Source organism: Protopterus annectens, chromosome 2.part0 (genome assembly GCF_019279795.1).
Source record: "Protopterus annectens isolate FY-2018-M chromosome 2.part0, PAN1.0, whole genome shotgun sequence".
Lineage (NCBI taxonomy): Eukaryota > Metazoa > Chordata > Ceratodontiformes > Protopteridae > Protopterus > Protopterus annectens.
In genome coordinates, this window is record NC_056728.1 from 1988086223 (window position 1) to 1988099430 (window position 13208).

The window sequence follows — 13208 nt, forward strand, 5'->3', positions numbered from 1 at the left end:
AGTTCTTTATTTCTTCATTTGCTATGTTCCTCTGGCTGTCAGTTTGCCTCATTAACCCACTGATTTCCTGTTTTACTTAAGAAATCACTCTTGCTGATTTACCTCCATGGCCTGGTAAGCATCAATTTTATGAATAAGGAAGACAGTCATAGACATAATCAGCATCCTGTCTTTATTTTGCACTGTTTTAAACTTCTGTAAGTGACTTATTACACTGTAACAGTGAGCAGCAACAAACAACAGATATTAATAGAAGCATAATAGAACAGATATTGTAACAGTAAATATCAACAAACAAAAAATACCAATAGAAGCATAATAGAACAGATAATGTGACTAATAATACATAAACATCGATGCAAAAGAACACTAAAAGATGTTTAGAAAAATTGAAAAGTACAGGGAAAGACTAATAGTTACACATTCTGTGAGGTTTTACAGGATGCTGTTGCTGATGTCTAACAGTAAAAACCTGAAGGAAATACAGAGCCTGTCAACTGACAAACACGTAAATAGTTAGTAAGGCATAGACTTAACAGAACCACTATAGAGCAGAAGATGATCAGAAAGAAAGAGATGTTAACCTGTGGGTGGATATTTATATTTAAATAATGTCCCATGTTTCAAGGTATTTGCATTTGAGTTTTTCCAATAAAGAATTGTTTGAATTTTGATCTGAACATGGAGTAGCTTGTGTATTAGATGAGGCTGTAAGGGAGAGAATGCCACAGCTTAGAAGTAAGAACAGAGAAGCTATGATCTGTACAATGCAGTTTTATGGCCGCAGTTTGGAGTAAAGATCCACCAACAGATTGGCTTCTGAAGCTGTAGATAGGGCAGGCTGCAATCAGTTTCAATGTGACAGGAGATGGGGGCATCTTGATGGAGTAGCCTGAAAAGTTAGGAACTATGTAAGAGGTCGGTTGTGACTTATATGGGTTTCTATTTTGTTTTGGATAGAGTGAGGTAGTGGTGTTCATTCCAAGGGGAATTTCATCTGATAAAGTTTGCAGGGTAGTTGCAGTTTTGTTTGAAGTGTTGGCAAATAAATGTAGGCCAAATTTGAGATGCGTAAGTATGACACCTTTACCTATGGCTGGTCAGGCAGGAGAAAAGAGGCAATGTGACATTTTCTTGGCAGAGAATAACAGGTAATTGATTTTGTATCTCAGTTTTTAATGTATTCCTCATAGTTGAGGGGAATGATTTAGCCAAGTACCTATATGTATGTGAGCTGTAGTTCCTGTGTTACAAGATTTGCTTCCCTCAGCCCTCATTTGCTTCCTGTACAACCTGGAGCAAGTTGCTTAACCAGACATTCCTCCAGGGTTACCACTGAAAAGGGACAACATGTCCAGTGGGCCTACCTGATTAACAAATGGGTATTATTATTATTATTATTATTATTATTATTAATTAGAAGTTTCAACATAAGACTAATTGGTTTGATGTCAAAGATGTTAAGAGAGTAAGGGGTAGTAGAAAATCTTTTCTTAGTACCAAAGAGCATACATTTGGTTTTCATAGGACTTAGAAAGTTTTTGTTGACAAGCCATCTGTTCCATACCTGGAGATCATCCTGATGTTAAGTTTGACTGGCTTGATTGGAGGGACTGACTCTGTAGCTGACCATGTCATCAGCATATAGTATTAATTCTAGGTGGGTAGCTCCAGACGAAGTTTATTTATTAACATGGAGAATAGCAGTGGGGCAAGAATAGAATGTTGAGGACTACCTGAGAATGTATAAGTGGAGTGAGAATGCGAGATGCCTAACTTTACATTGAAGGATCTGTTGGCCAGGAAGTCTTTGAGTCAGGGTTACTGTAGTAGAATGTACTCTTAAATCTCCCCTCACTTAGGTGTCACCATCTTCCTTCACAGGGTGGATAAGTGTCATGTGTAGGGCAATGTAAACACATTGGAAGTGTGTTGCGTTTGTACTGATTTTATTCTACTCAGGTAAGCATGTATCTTGAGTATATGCTCATTAACCAGTCAGAGTTTCATGTATGTAGTTTCAGTTGTTGATGCATTGGTATATACAAAATTCTTCTGAAGTACTGATAAAGTTGATGAGTACTTACTAGGTGATGGTTTTACAATGGGGTTAACAGTGTAGCGATGTGTTCTGATATTGCTCTCTACATCTCTATACAGAGTATCGTTGTGGTTCGCTGTCAGTATACCGTCTGCTAAACCTGTTTTATCTTACAGTCATAAACTTTGTTAACGTCTCTCTACTCCTAGAACAGTCCATCTTCTCTTGCTTTGACCCACAGTGTTACTTCCTCCATCTCTAGGAATAAGCCAACTACCTATGCATTAACTTTATTGCCACTATATAATATTTCAGTTTCTTTCCTTTTAGAACTTGTGTGTCTACATCAGTCCCTGCCCCTTACATAGCAGGAGCTCTGCCATAAGGCACACCTCTGTGAAAGTTTTCACTGAGAACACTGTCATTGTGCAGTGTAAGCAAGTTTAACATAAAGAGCATTGGTGTATGTTAACTTTAATCACGCAAATACATGTCTGCCCCATGCTGGAAAGTGGCTGTAACATTCTACCCAAAGGAGAAGCCCTTATACTCTAAGGACTATACTATCCTGTCACTTGACCATTAGATTACACTGTGTAAACCAGTTATCTTGTATCCCTAGCTTCTTGTTGTCTGCATTCAGTAAATGTAAGAAAACCTGTTCTTTGTGTGTCTTTGCTAATTGTTGAGCACCATCTGTACATTTATCACTTTGTGTAATGAATGGCCTAACATCCACCCAAAACAATGTTGGCACTAATGACACCTTACTCGATAGCCTAAATGACCACCTGCTAAGCTACATGATCAGACACCCCAAACAGCCCTAAAAGGGTCATTACGATAACATAGTCAGAAACCTCAGTAACTTCAATAAAGAAGCTTTTACTCCCTGTCTGCTCCAGGTCATCCTGGCTCTACTTAAAACTCTTACTTTGATGAAGCAGTAGAGCCGTTTAATACAATATTTAAAAATATCCTAGCAGAGCAAGGACCATTAAGAACAAATGAGTTAAAAACAAGCCAGCTCCTTAGATATTTAGAAAAAGAAAAGTAACTTGTAGAATTTAGCAATAAAGCCTGGAAGTCATAGCTAGAAACCAAGTCTCAAACATCCCTGCAACAATGTAAGCAGTTAAGGAACCATAACAAACAATGCATAAAACAAAACAAAAAAGCTTATATCAACACCCCAAATTCATTATCAAATAATCCAGACATTGCTCAATCCAACTCAAACCAGACCACGCCCAATTAATAACTCCCAAAGCATTGCTTCACAGTTTATCTCACATTTTATAAATACAGTAACCTCCTCCTACAAAGCAGAACTACAACAATCCAGCCATCCCACCTCAATCAATGAAGTTACAACAAACCTTCATAATCACTCCCAACACCAGCATCTATAATTAAAAAAAAAACCCACACACCCTTAAGACAACTAACACTGCTACAGGCAATCTTTTATCTAAACACCTCTAACTCACTGCAGATGGTGTTGCATCCTGTCTCAGCTATAACAAAGTACTCTATCTAAGAAAAATATGTCTCCACCTTATGGAAACAATCCTATATAATATCCCATCATAAAGGCAGCTAATCAACTGAGCTCACAAACTACAGACCTATTGTTATACTCTCATCTTTATGCAAAATCTTGGAAAGATGTACTTACCCCCTCAAAAACTACCCCTTTCGATATGAACACATTCTCTATTACTAGCGAAAATAACTCATCCTTGGAACTGGTGTCTGAAACCAAGTTACTTGGTGTCCAAATTGATAACCAGTTTAACTTCAACTCCCATCTACAACTAAATATCAAAAAAACCCATCAAAAACTAGGCATGCTCTATCGTCAAAATCAGTACCTCACATGCTCCTCTAAAATCACTCTCTCCTCTTCTTTTCTTATCCCCTCCCTTCTCTATGGAGCTCTTCTGCTAACCAATCTTCAGTCCTCTCTAAAAAAACAACTTTCTTCCTGATATAACAAAATCGCTAAGTTGCCACAGGTCCTTCACCCACCACTGCACCTCTCTCCAAAAACTAAACTGGCTTGAGTTACCTAATCAACTCAACTACACTCAGTTAACTTTAGCCCACAAGCTCATTCTCAACCAATCTCTCTGTCCCTCCCTGTCTTCCGCCTTTAGGATGCACCTACCCAATAGGGTTTTAAGGTCTAACAATCAAAACCTATTAGAAGTACACAAACCAACTCGTCCTCCAGGCAAAAACTTACTATCCTTTAACCTAGCTCGTCTCTGGAACTCACTCTCACCATTGATTTGCACTACTCTCAATCATAACATGTTTAAAAAATCCCTTCATATGTATCTAAGGTCCCAGTGGGAATGCTCTTGCTCCCACCCCTCATAAAAGGCCAAATGGGAATGCTCTTGCTCCCACCCCTCGTAAAAATATGGTATTTACATCTTCCTTCACACTCATGTTACCTGATTGTACCTTATAAGCTTATGTTCCTTACAAAATAACCACTCTGTATGTGTAAAGTAACATCACTCTTCTCTAAACAGTATTGTTTGAATTCGTAAAGTTTTGAGTTTTTTTTTTAAATATTTTGAGTATTGTTTGTATGTTTCCTGAAGTTTCAAACTCATATGTTTGTATCTTGTACTATTGTATTATTGTTATTATCATGCTATTGTTTGTATCTAGTTTGTTTTGTTTTTTGGAGCTTTTCTCCCCAGGACTCCATTGAAAACGGGTTCTTTTTGGCCCAATGGACTATCCTGGTAAACCAACTGCAAATAAATAAATAATAAAAAATAAACTTACTACATATGTTACTTCTCAAAACCTCTTGTCTCTTTCACAGCATGGTTTCAGACCCAAACACAATACAACTGCTGCCCTTATAAGGTTCACAGATATAATAAATCACAACAGAAATTCAGGTCTGTGGATCTATACAAGGCATATAACACAGTCAATCATCAAAGTCTCCTAACTAAACTCTCTTCCTATTGGCTACGAACTTCCTTGCTTATCTGGTTTCTTAGTTATCTTCCTAATAGGTCCCAAGCAGTGAAATGGTAAGCTGATTATGCCTCTTTCCTTCCTATATCTGTCAGAGTCCAATAAGGCTCCATCCTAAGACCACTACAGTTTAACTTATTTATCAACAACCTAAACACAGCAGCCAAACAGGTCATCGTAGTACAATATGCTGAGAACTCCATGATAATATTGCTTCTATGATACATCTAAGCTCCAAACACTTACCCAGAAATCCTGTAAATGACGTAACAATGAAAATATGTCCATGATGTTTGTATAATGGAGCTTTTCTCCCCAGGACTGCTCAGTCACACTTTCCCAGTAAACCAATGTCAATAAATAAAATATAAATACATAAGTAAGTGAGTAAGTAAATAAGTAACAACAGAGTGGCCTTTGGATTAATATCAATATATGTCAGGTTTTTGAGTAACATCAACTGGTCAGCCATGTCAATGCTCTGTTAAGATCAGTGAACGCAGCATCAGTAAGGTTCCCTTTGTTCATGTGTGTGAGTATATTGCCTATTAGGATCCATAGTGTAGTCACTGTACTGCTGCTTTCCCAAAAGATATGTTGCTTGTTGGAGGGTAAGTGGCATTTTTGCAGGTAAGTAGCATGTTGAGTAAAGACTATCTTCACCTGTATTGTGCCCAGTGTAGAGAGTATTGAAATGGCTCTGAAGTGGCTAGTGGATGTATGTTTAGGATCCTTGGGTAGGGGTCTGACAAAGGCAGGTTTCCAAACCGAGGGAAAGATGTTAGCTGTGAGAAGAAGATTATATATGTGTGTTTTAAGGCAATATTTATGACACCTCTAGAGAGGTATAGAAACCAAGCACAAAGGTTATTGGGGCCAGTAGGTGATTAAATAGGGATTTGTTCAAGTAAATGCGCTATTTGCTTTGCTGTAGGCAAAGGAGAACAGAAGATACTCCAGGGGCAGGTAGTTATTCTAAGCAGCTGGCAGGACAAGTAGTGTGTGTTTGTGTGTGTGTGTGTGTGTGTGTGGGGGGGGGGGTAGATTGGTGAATTATTTTAGAAAGACCAACGTGGAAAGGTTAGCATTTTGGCAGTAGATCAGTCCTTGTGAGAATGAAATCCTTACGGGAGCTCTGTTGGTTATATTGTTCACTTCTCACCAGAATAGCATGGATGAATTTAAGAGAGAGATTTGTTTTAATCAAATTCTCCAGCTTTATGCCTATGAATAGCTTGCTTGGTGAGATTGCGCAATTTAAACTTCTCATCTATATTAGTGAATGGGGGTTGTTTCCAATGTTTCCATGTATTGTCATACAGATAAATAGGAGCTATCAATTCTTTTTCGAGACATTCAGTTGGACTGTGTTTGGACAGTCTTGAGACAATAAGAAAAATGTTTTTCTATAAGGAGAGTAAGAGCTGTGTAAATCAGTTGGTTAATGTAAGAGAGAGAGTGGGAGTCTAGTAAATGGTGAAGAGATGGGATATGAGAGTGACTAACTTGTGAGGAGATTTAGGTCTGAAAGATAGTAGTCTGAGGTGGTACATGATTTGTAGATGCTCAGTTTGGGAGGTAATAGGACAATGGTCACTGAAAAGGTGAATGATTAATGATGGAGGATATGTTGGTTGGAGGGAGGCTATTAACAAGTCTAGTAGCAGTACTGACTTGTTTTAAAGTTAGGTCTAGTTGAACAAGTTATGAGTTGCATTACCTTGTGCTCAGCTAGAAGTTCAAAGATGTCAAGGCTGGCAGGACCCAAAAACTAACTTAATGTCTCCAAGGATAAATAATGTGAGAATCATACCTTTCAACAGCCCAAATTTTCACAGAATGTCCAGATTTTTGTTTCATATTTTTATCCGCTCCTCAAAAAATTTTTGATTTTCTGGCAAATCACTTCGGATTAAGGTCAATAAGTAATTACATACATATGAGTTTCAGACTTCATATCCTTCAGAAAAAGCATGCTGACACAAATCCTATTATTTTACCAACTTCCTATGTTTATAAGAATAATATTTTAAATTGGTCACTATTTTTTAGCCTTTGCCACCCCTTGAAATTATTTTAGGCTTTTTATCCAGATTTCTTGCACTAAGACATTGAGAGGTATGGTAAAAATGTGTAGTGATGTTGGTCAGGATATGCACAAGTAATCTGAATTTAGCAATTGATGCTGGAGGTGGTAGGTATTCAACTGTAAGGTATAAGTGTTGAGAGCTTTAAGTGGTAGCCTGGAGAGAATCCAGTCAGTAGTGTGGTAAATTGTAAGACTACTCTGAAAGACTACAGATATTTTTAGAGCGGATTTGTGATGTACCATGATACCCCCACCACTACAAAAACTAGCTCAGGTATCAGAGCAGTATTAGTTTAAATTTAGGAAGAAATGATGAAAGAGCTAATGTTTATCTTTCAGACAAAATTCAGTTATGGCATGTGTGTCTGGTGGATGTGAGTCAAGGGAGATTTTCATTCGATATCCTCAAGCTTGTTAAATACACTTTTAACATTTAGGATCTCACAAGAAAGAGAGTTGATCTTGTCTGGGAGGGAATTGCTGTTAATGATGGTGTGTGGTTTGTCACTAGGAAGAAAGAGATTTAAAATTGTGGATGTGATGGTAAGAGAGATGAGAATTATTTTTAGGAGCGTTGAGATAGATTTGCTGCTGATGGGTCAGGAGTAGATGAAAAGTGAAATAGAATGACAGAGAGGTGAAGATTACAGTGGCAAGTGATAGGATGAGTTTAGTAAAAGTCCTAAAGGTTAGTTGTTTGCATGTCATTGGACTGTACTGAAGTTTAAGGGTTTAGAAAGTAAACAAATAAATGCACATACATGAATAAGTTTTACAGCAGTAGCCCAAGCAGCTGTCTCTAGATAAATGAAAGGGGTCTTTATCACTAGGGCGACCAGATAGAAGTTACTAAGAAAAAGGAGAGCATGCTTTGCTCCCTGGGTACTGAGACCATTCTTGCCACAGTACTGCTGGTGTGACTAGAATCTGTGTTAAAGCAAGCACACATGCAAAAAGGGGTAAACCTATTTGGTTTAGAACTGTGGCATTGAGTTGTTTGATAAAGTAATACAAAAGAGTGAGATATGGTATCCCACTTATGTAATATACATTAAAGGAAGTATAACTCTACCATTCATGAGGTAAATCATATACTACTCTGCACTGTACGTAACATGGATAATATTGCACACTATTCAGTGGCAGGAAGGATGTTTGATTTACCTCAAACATGATAAAACCACAAGTGCAATTTATGCATCTTACACCCCTGTAGGTAATGTAAATAGTACCCCGTACCTCATCCCTTTACCTGTAATGCACAGATTATTTATGATTGTCCTTATTAAATATTACCATTGTTATTATTATTATTAGCATTTACGCTTTCATTGTTATGTTTTTTACATTATTTTGCAGTTCTGAGAATGTTGTGGGGTTGGTAGGATGGAGGAACAATATTCCAAGGCACTAAAGTCACTAAGGAGCTAATGGTAGCATATTTTCTTTTCATTTTATCACTTTACATTATTTGTTTATTTGTTTAAGCATTTATGAGCTGTAGTAGTGTGGAAGATAAATGTGCCTTCTTGTTTTATTTTAATGCTTTAATAAATGGGCTTTTTGCAAACTTTTTGCCAGCTGCACGTTTTATTTTAAGATAATAGATTATTGTTCTTTTAACATATTTTTAAGTTTTAGACTGTTTTAATTGTTGTTTTAAAGTAATTTGGGCTGGTATTCAGAAAAGCTTACAGTGAGCAGAAAACAATAACATGGTCATTTTCCTAGTTGTGATAAGCCTTTCCAGTTGTTAGACTGTCCTACCATTGAGTCTTCCTCATAGTGGGAGCATCAGCATGGTGGACATTACCAGTGACAGAACCGCATACCTATAAATCATGGGAGCATCAGCATGCTGGGCAGTAGCAGTGCAAGAGCCACATGCCTATGAATCATGGGAGCATCAACATGGTAAGTAGTACCAGTGACAGAGCTGCATGCCTATGAATCAACTGGGTAAGTGACTAATGCAAATTAAGCACAACCTTTTCCAAGGAAATGTCGCTGACTCCTGCTTTACACTGCTGAGTGACTCCGAGACCTGCAAAGCTGCATAAATATCAACTATTGGGGAAAGCAATGGGCACAATATAAAGATGGCAGCCACCAATTCATTCCTGGAAAAGCAGTCATGGTGCAGGTAAGTTCAGACAAGATGTGGGGGTATTTTATTGTGTGGATGTGTGTGAACATCTGTAGGGTAACGAATGATGCTAGATGAATGTATGTGTGTGTGTGTGTGTGTGTGTGTGTGTGTCTGCCCTGGAGTTCACACTAGTGGTTTAGGTATGGAAATAGTCTGTGTGTGTGTGTGTGTGTGTGTGTGTGTGTGTGTGTGTGTGTGTGTGTGTGTGTGTGTGTGTGTGGGTGAGAATCACTGCCTGAATGTGTGTGAGTATGTATGTGTGTCTGTGTGTGATTATTGGCAGAGCCTGATCATGGTCAAATTGGGCCCTAGGCAGGGTAATAGACCACACTGCCCCAACACATAGTCAATCCAGTGTCATTACATGGCTGTTTTTCTCCAATTACCATAAATGCAGTTCAAACCTATCAGTGTGCATGCTATTTTATTCTGTACTTTTATAATGATTACAGATATTTGTATTTAACTTAAAACTTTTATTTAAAATGTTATGGCACAAACAAAACAAAGCAAAACAGTTTTGCATTGAAAACAAACTTAGTAACAATAAACTGTTCTGCCCCTGAAACTTACATTCATTGAAAATGGATCTGGCCAATTAATTGTAACTTCGGTTTCAGGCTGATTTCAAACAATTCGCCCCTTCACACATTTTTAGGACCATGTATAAATGCATTTACTCTTTAATTTACCTTCCTGATTGTATTAAATTATATTCCTTGTTTAATGTAGTAACATTTGTTAGGTGTGTTTTACATTTGTAGCTTTGAACACTTTTCCCATAAGCAGTAAAAGAAAATGTATGAAACAATAATGACAAGGCTACCCATTTCAGAACAGTTCAACCATAAAAGACGACTCAAAGTGCTGTCATTACAATCCACCAATATCAGTCAATATGCACAGTCTCTGCAAAAGTAAAAGTCATGTGAATAATTCCACATTAAAGAGAGCTATTACAAATGCAGAGGTTGCTGCTGGCAAAAAAAAAAAACTTTGCATTTCAGTGATTCATCTACATATATAGTGCTACTGCTCAGAAATATAAATAATGTATGCCACATTAAATAAAAGTGATATGCTGGTGCTACTGCTATATAACATTTCCTAAACTAGACCAACTACGCAATAAGGAATGGCCGACAAATGACAGCAGGTTCAGAGTTACTAGACATGTACTCCTGGAGACTGGTAAGGAGCCTAGCCCACATTCCCAGTTGCTGCAAAGCACTGTCTAGTTAAGTGACTCACTTAATTTTGCACAACAGTGTAAAGAATGCTGAAAGGTCCAAAATCTGCAAACTCTCCATAAGAAGCTGCTTATTAACAAGTTGGAGCTTTAGTCCTTTGCACTACCTGACAGAATAACAGTTTCTACCTAAATACTGAAATCCTTTACACTGTAATATTGCAGAGAAGATGGTATCACACTAATATGCAACTGTAACTACATAAAAGATGCTTGTGATCATCATTCCAAATAATGCAGTCTGTATGACTGACAAATATTAGCCCCTCGCCAGTTGCTGGAGAGTGTAAAGAAGGTACTGCAAAAAATATATTACTAAAATGCAATATGTTTAGGCCATATTACAGAATCTGGGCCTATTCATGAATTCATTCATTCTGTAGTGAAATGAATAAAGTAAAGCAATTAAAGACAATATAAATGTTGCAGCAGCTTTTGTTCAGCAACCCACAAGTCATACACAAATCAGAAATATTACTTTTTGGGGGGGTGCTTACATTCCTGCATTACACCTACATCTCATTTTTACTTCTCTATGTCTTCTCTGTCATCAAGAATGCAGTACAGGTTTGACCTATATGAAGGAGTAATAATGTTGCATTGTTGAAGCATATACCTTCAGAATCAATAGAACTAGATCATGGACAAATGGAGCCATATACTTGCTAATGAATCTGGCCCCTGCCAACTATACCAGTATCCCATTACTTGGCTGTCTCTACCCAATTACTATAAACACTGCTCTAACGTGTCAGTGTACATACTGTTTTTTTGTTTCTTTACATTTGCAATTATCACAGGGATTTGGAGTTCATTTAAAACTTTTATACTTAAATAACATACTATGAAGTACTAATCAGTGTTTATGTTTATTGTCTGAGCTTTGGCCAGCTAACATCTACCTGAAATCAACTGGATGTATAAGTGAATTTAAGTACACTTTTATCTGCTCTTTTTCATATAGTACTGAATTTATTTATTTGTGTTTTTCACTGAATATTAACTCAACTGAAGTTGTGGCTGTCTCTCTGCAGAGTACTTGTTAGAATTTCTGTGTAGCCATTGATAGCAGTGGGGGTAGTTTCACCTCATCACTGATATTCTGTCCTGCCTTATATAAGTGGTACATTTTGAGTTATCTCTGCTTAATATCTGAGCTTTGGCCGGCTAACATCTACCTGAAATCAACTGAATGTATAAGTGAATTTAAGTACACTTTTATCTGCTCTTTTCATATAGTACTGTATTTAATTTATTTATTTGTGTTTTTCACTGAATATTAACTCAGCTGAAGTTGTGGCTGTCTCTACAGTTACCACCTACCCTCCCTGTTCTTGTTTTGGTGTTAATGTTGGTGGCTTTGAAATTACCTGCCCCTCTTGTAGATTTGTATTTGGACACTCCTTCTGGGCCCATCTCATTTTGCTCACTCAACTGAGTGCAGTGAGATCATATTCTGATTTCAGGCACTCCTACTGTGTACAAAGAGAGCATTTGGGAAAGGCAACCCCTGTAAAAAAAAAAATATATATATATATATATATATGTCTATATATATATATATATATATATATATATATATATATATATATATATATATATATATTATTCAGCTGCTCTTACTGTAACTGTATTAGTTGCTCTTCTGCATGCTATCTGTTCAGTCGTTCTTACTCTGCACTTATTACTGCTTGTTAGTAGCCTTCTAATTTACTGCCTTCTGCACTTATTTTTTAGTCGTTTGTTAAATTAATTGCATTTATTTGAACTGTATTTTCCATAGTGTCGTGACACACATGAGTGTGCTGGCCTGCACTGCAATTTGAATTTTATTTACTGTTGTTCTAGCCACATTTCTGTAACAAAAAAAAATTCTAAGCTTGTTTCCTGCCTTTCCTGTAACTAGTCAAGTCCATATACAGACTTGCTGTATCCAGGACTGTTGGTAAGCTTCTGAGCCCCCCAAGCCTTTCTGTATTTGAGGGAAGCCTTCTAGCTTATCAGCGGGAGTGGTAAGCACTAGGTAGCCTATCTACCATGGGAAGAGTGGGTTTTGGCCCTGAAACTGTATTTCATTGGCTGTTTGGGCAGTTTTTCCATCTCTTTCTATTTTTTGGTTAAAAGCCCATTTTGCGTTTGGTCCCCGCCTTTCCTATAACTAGTATAGTCCAGGTACAGATTTGCTGTATCCAGGACTGTTGGGAAGCTTCTGAGCCCCCCAAGCCCTTCTGTGTTGGAGAGAAGCCTTCTAGCTTATCAGTGGGAGTGGCAAGCACTAGGTAACCTATCTATCACAGGAGGAGTGGTTTCTGGCCCAGAAATTATAGTTTATTGGCTGTTTGGGAAGATTTCCATCTCTTTCATCCTTCTGATTTAAAAGCCTGTGTTTGTGCTTGTTTCCCTGCCTATCCTCTTACTAGTCTAGTCCAGGTACAGATTTGCTGTATCCAGGACTCTTTGTAAGCTTTTGAGCCCCCCCCCCCAAGCCTTTCTGTGTTGGAGGGAAGCCTTCTGGCTTATCAGTGGGAGTGGTAAGCATCAGGTAGCCTATCTACCACAAGGGGAGTGGTCCCTGGTCCAGAAATTGTAGCTATTGGCTGTTTGTGTAGTTATTTTTTCCATCTCTTTCAACTTTCTGGTTTGAAAGCTGCACTTGCGCCTGTTTCCCGCCTTT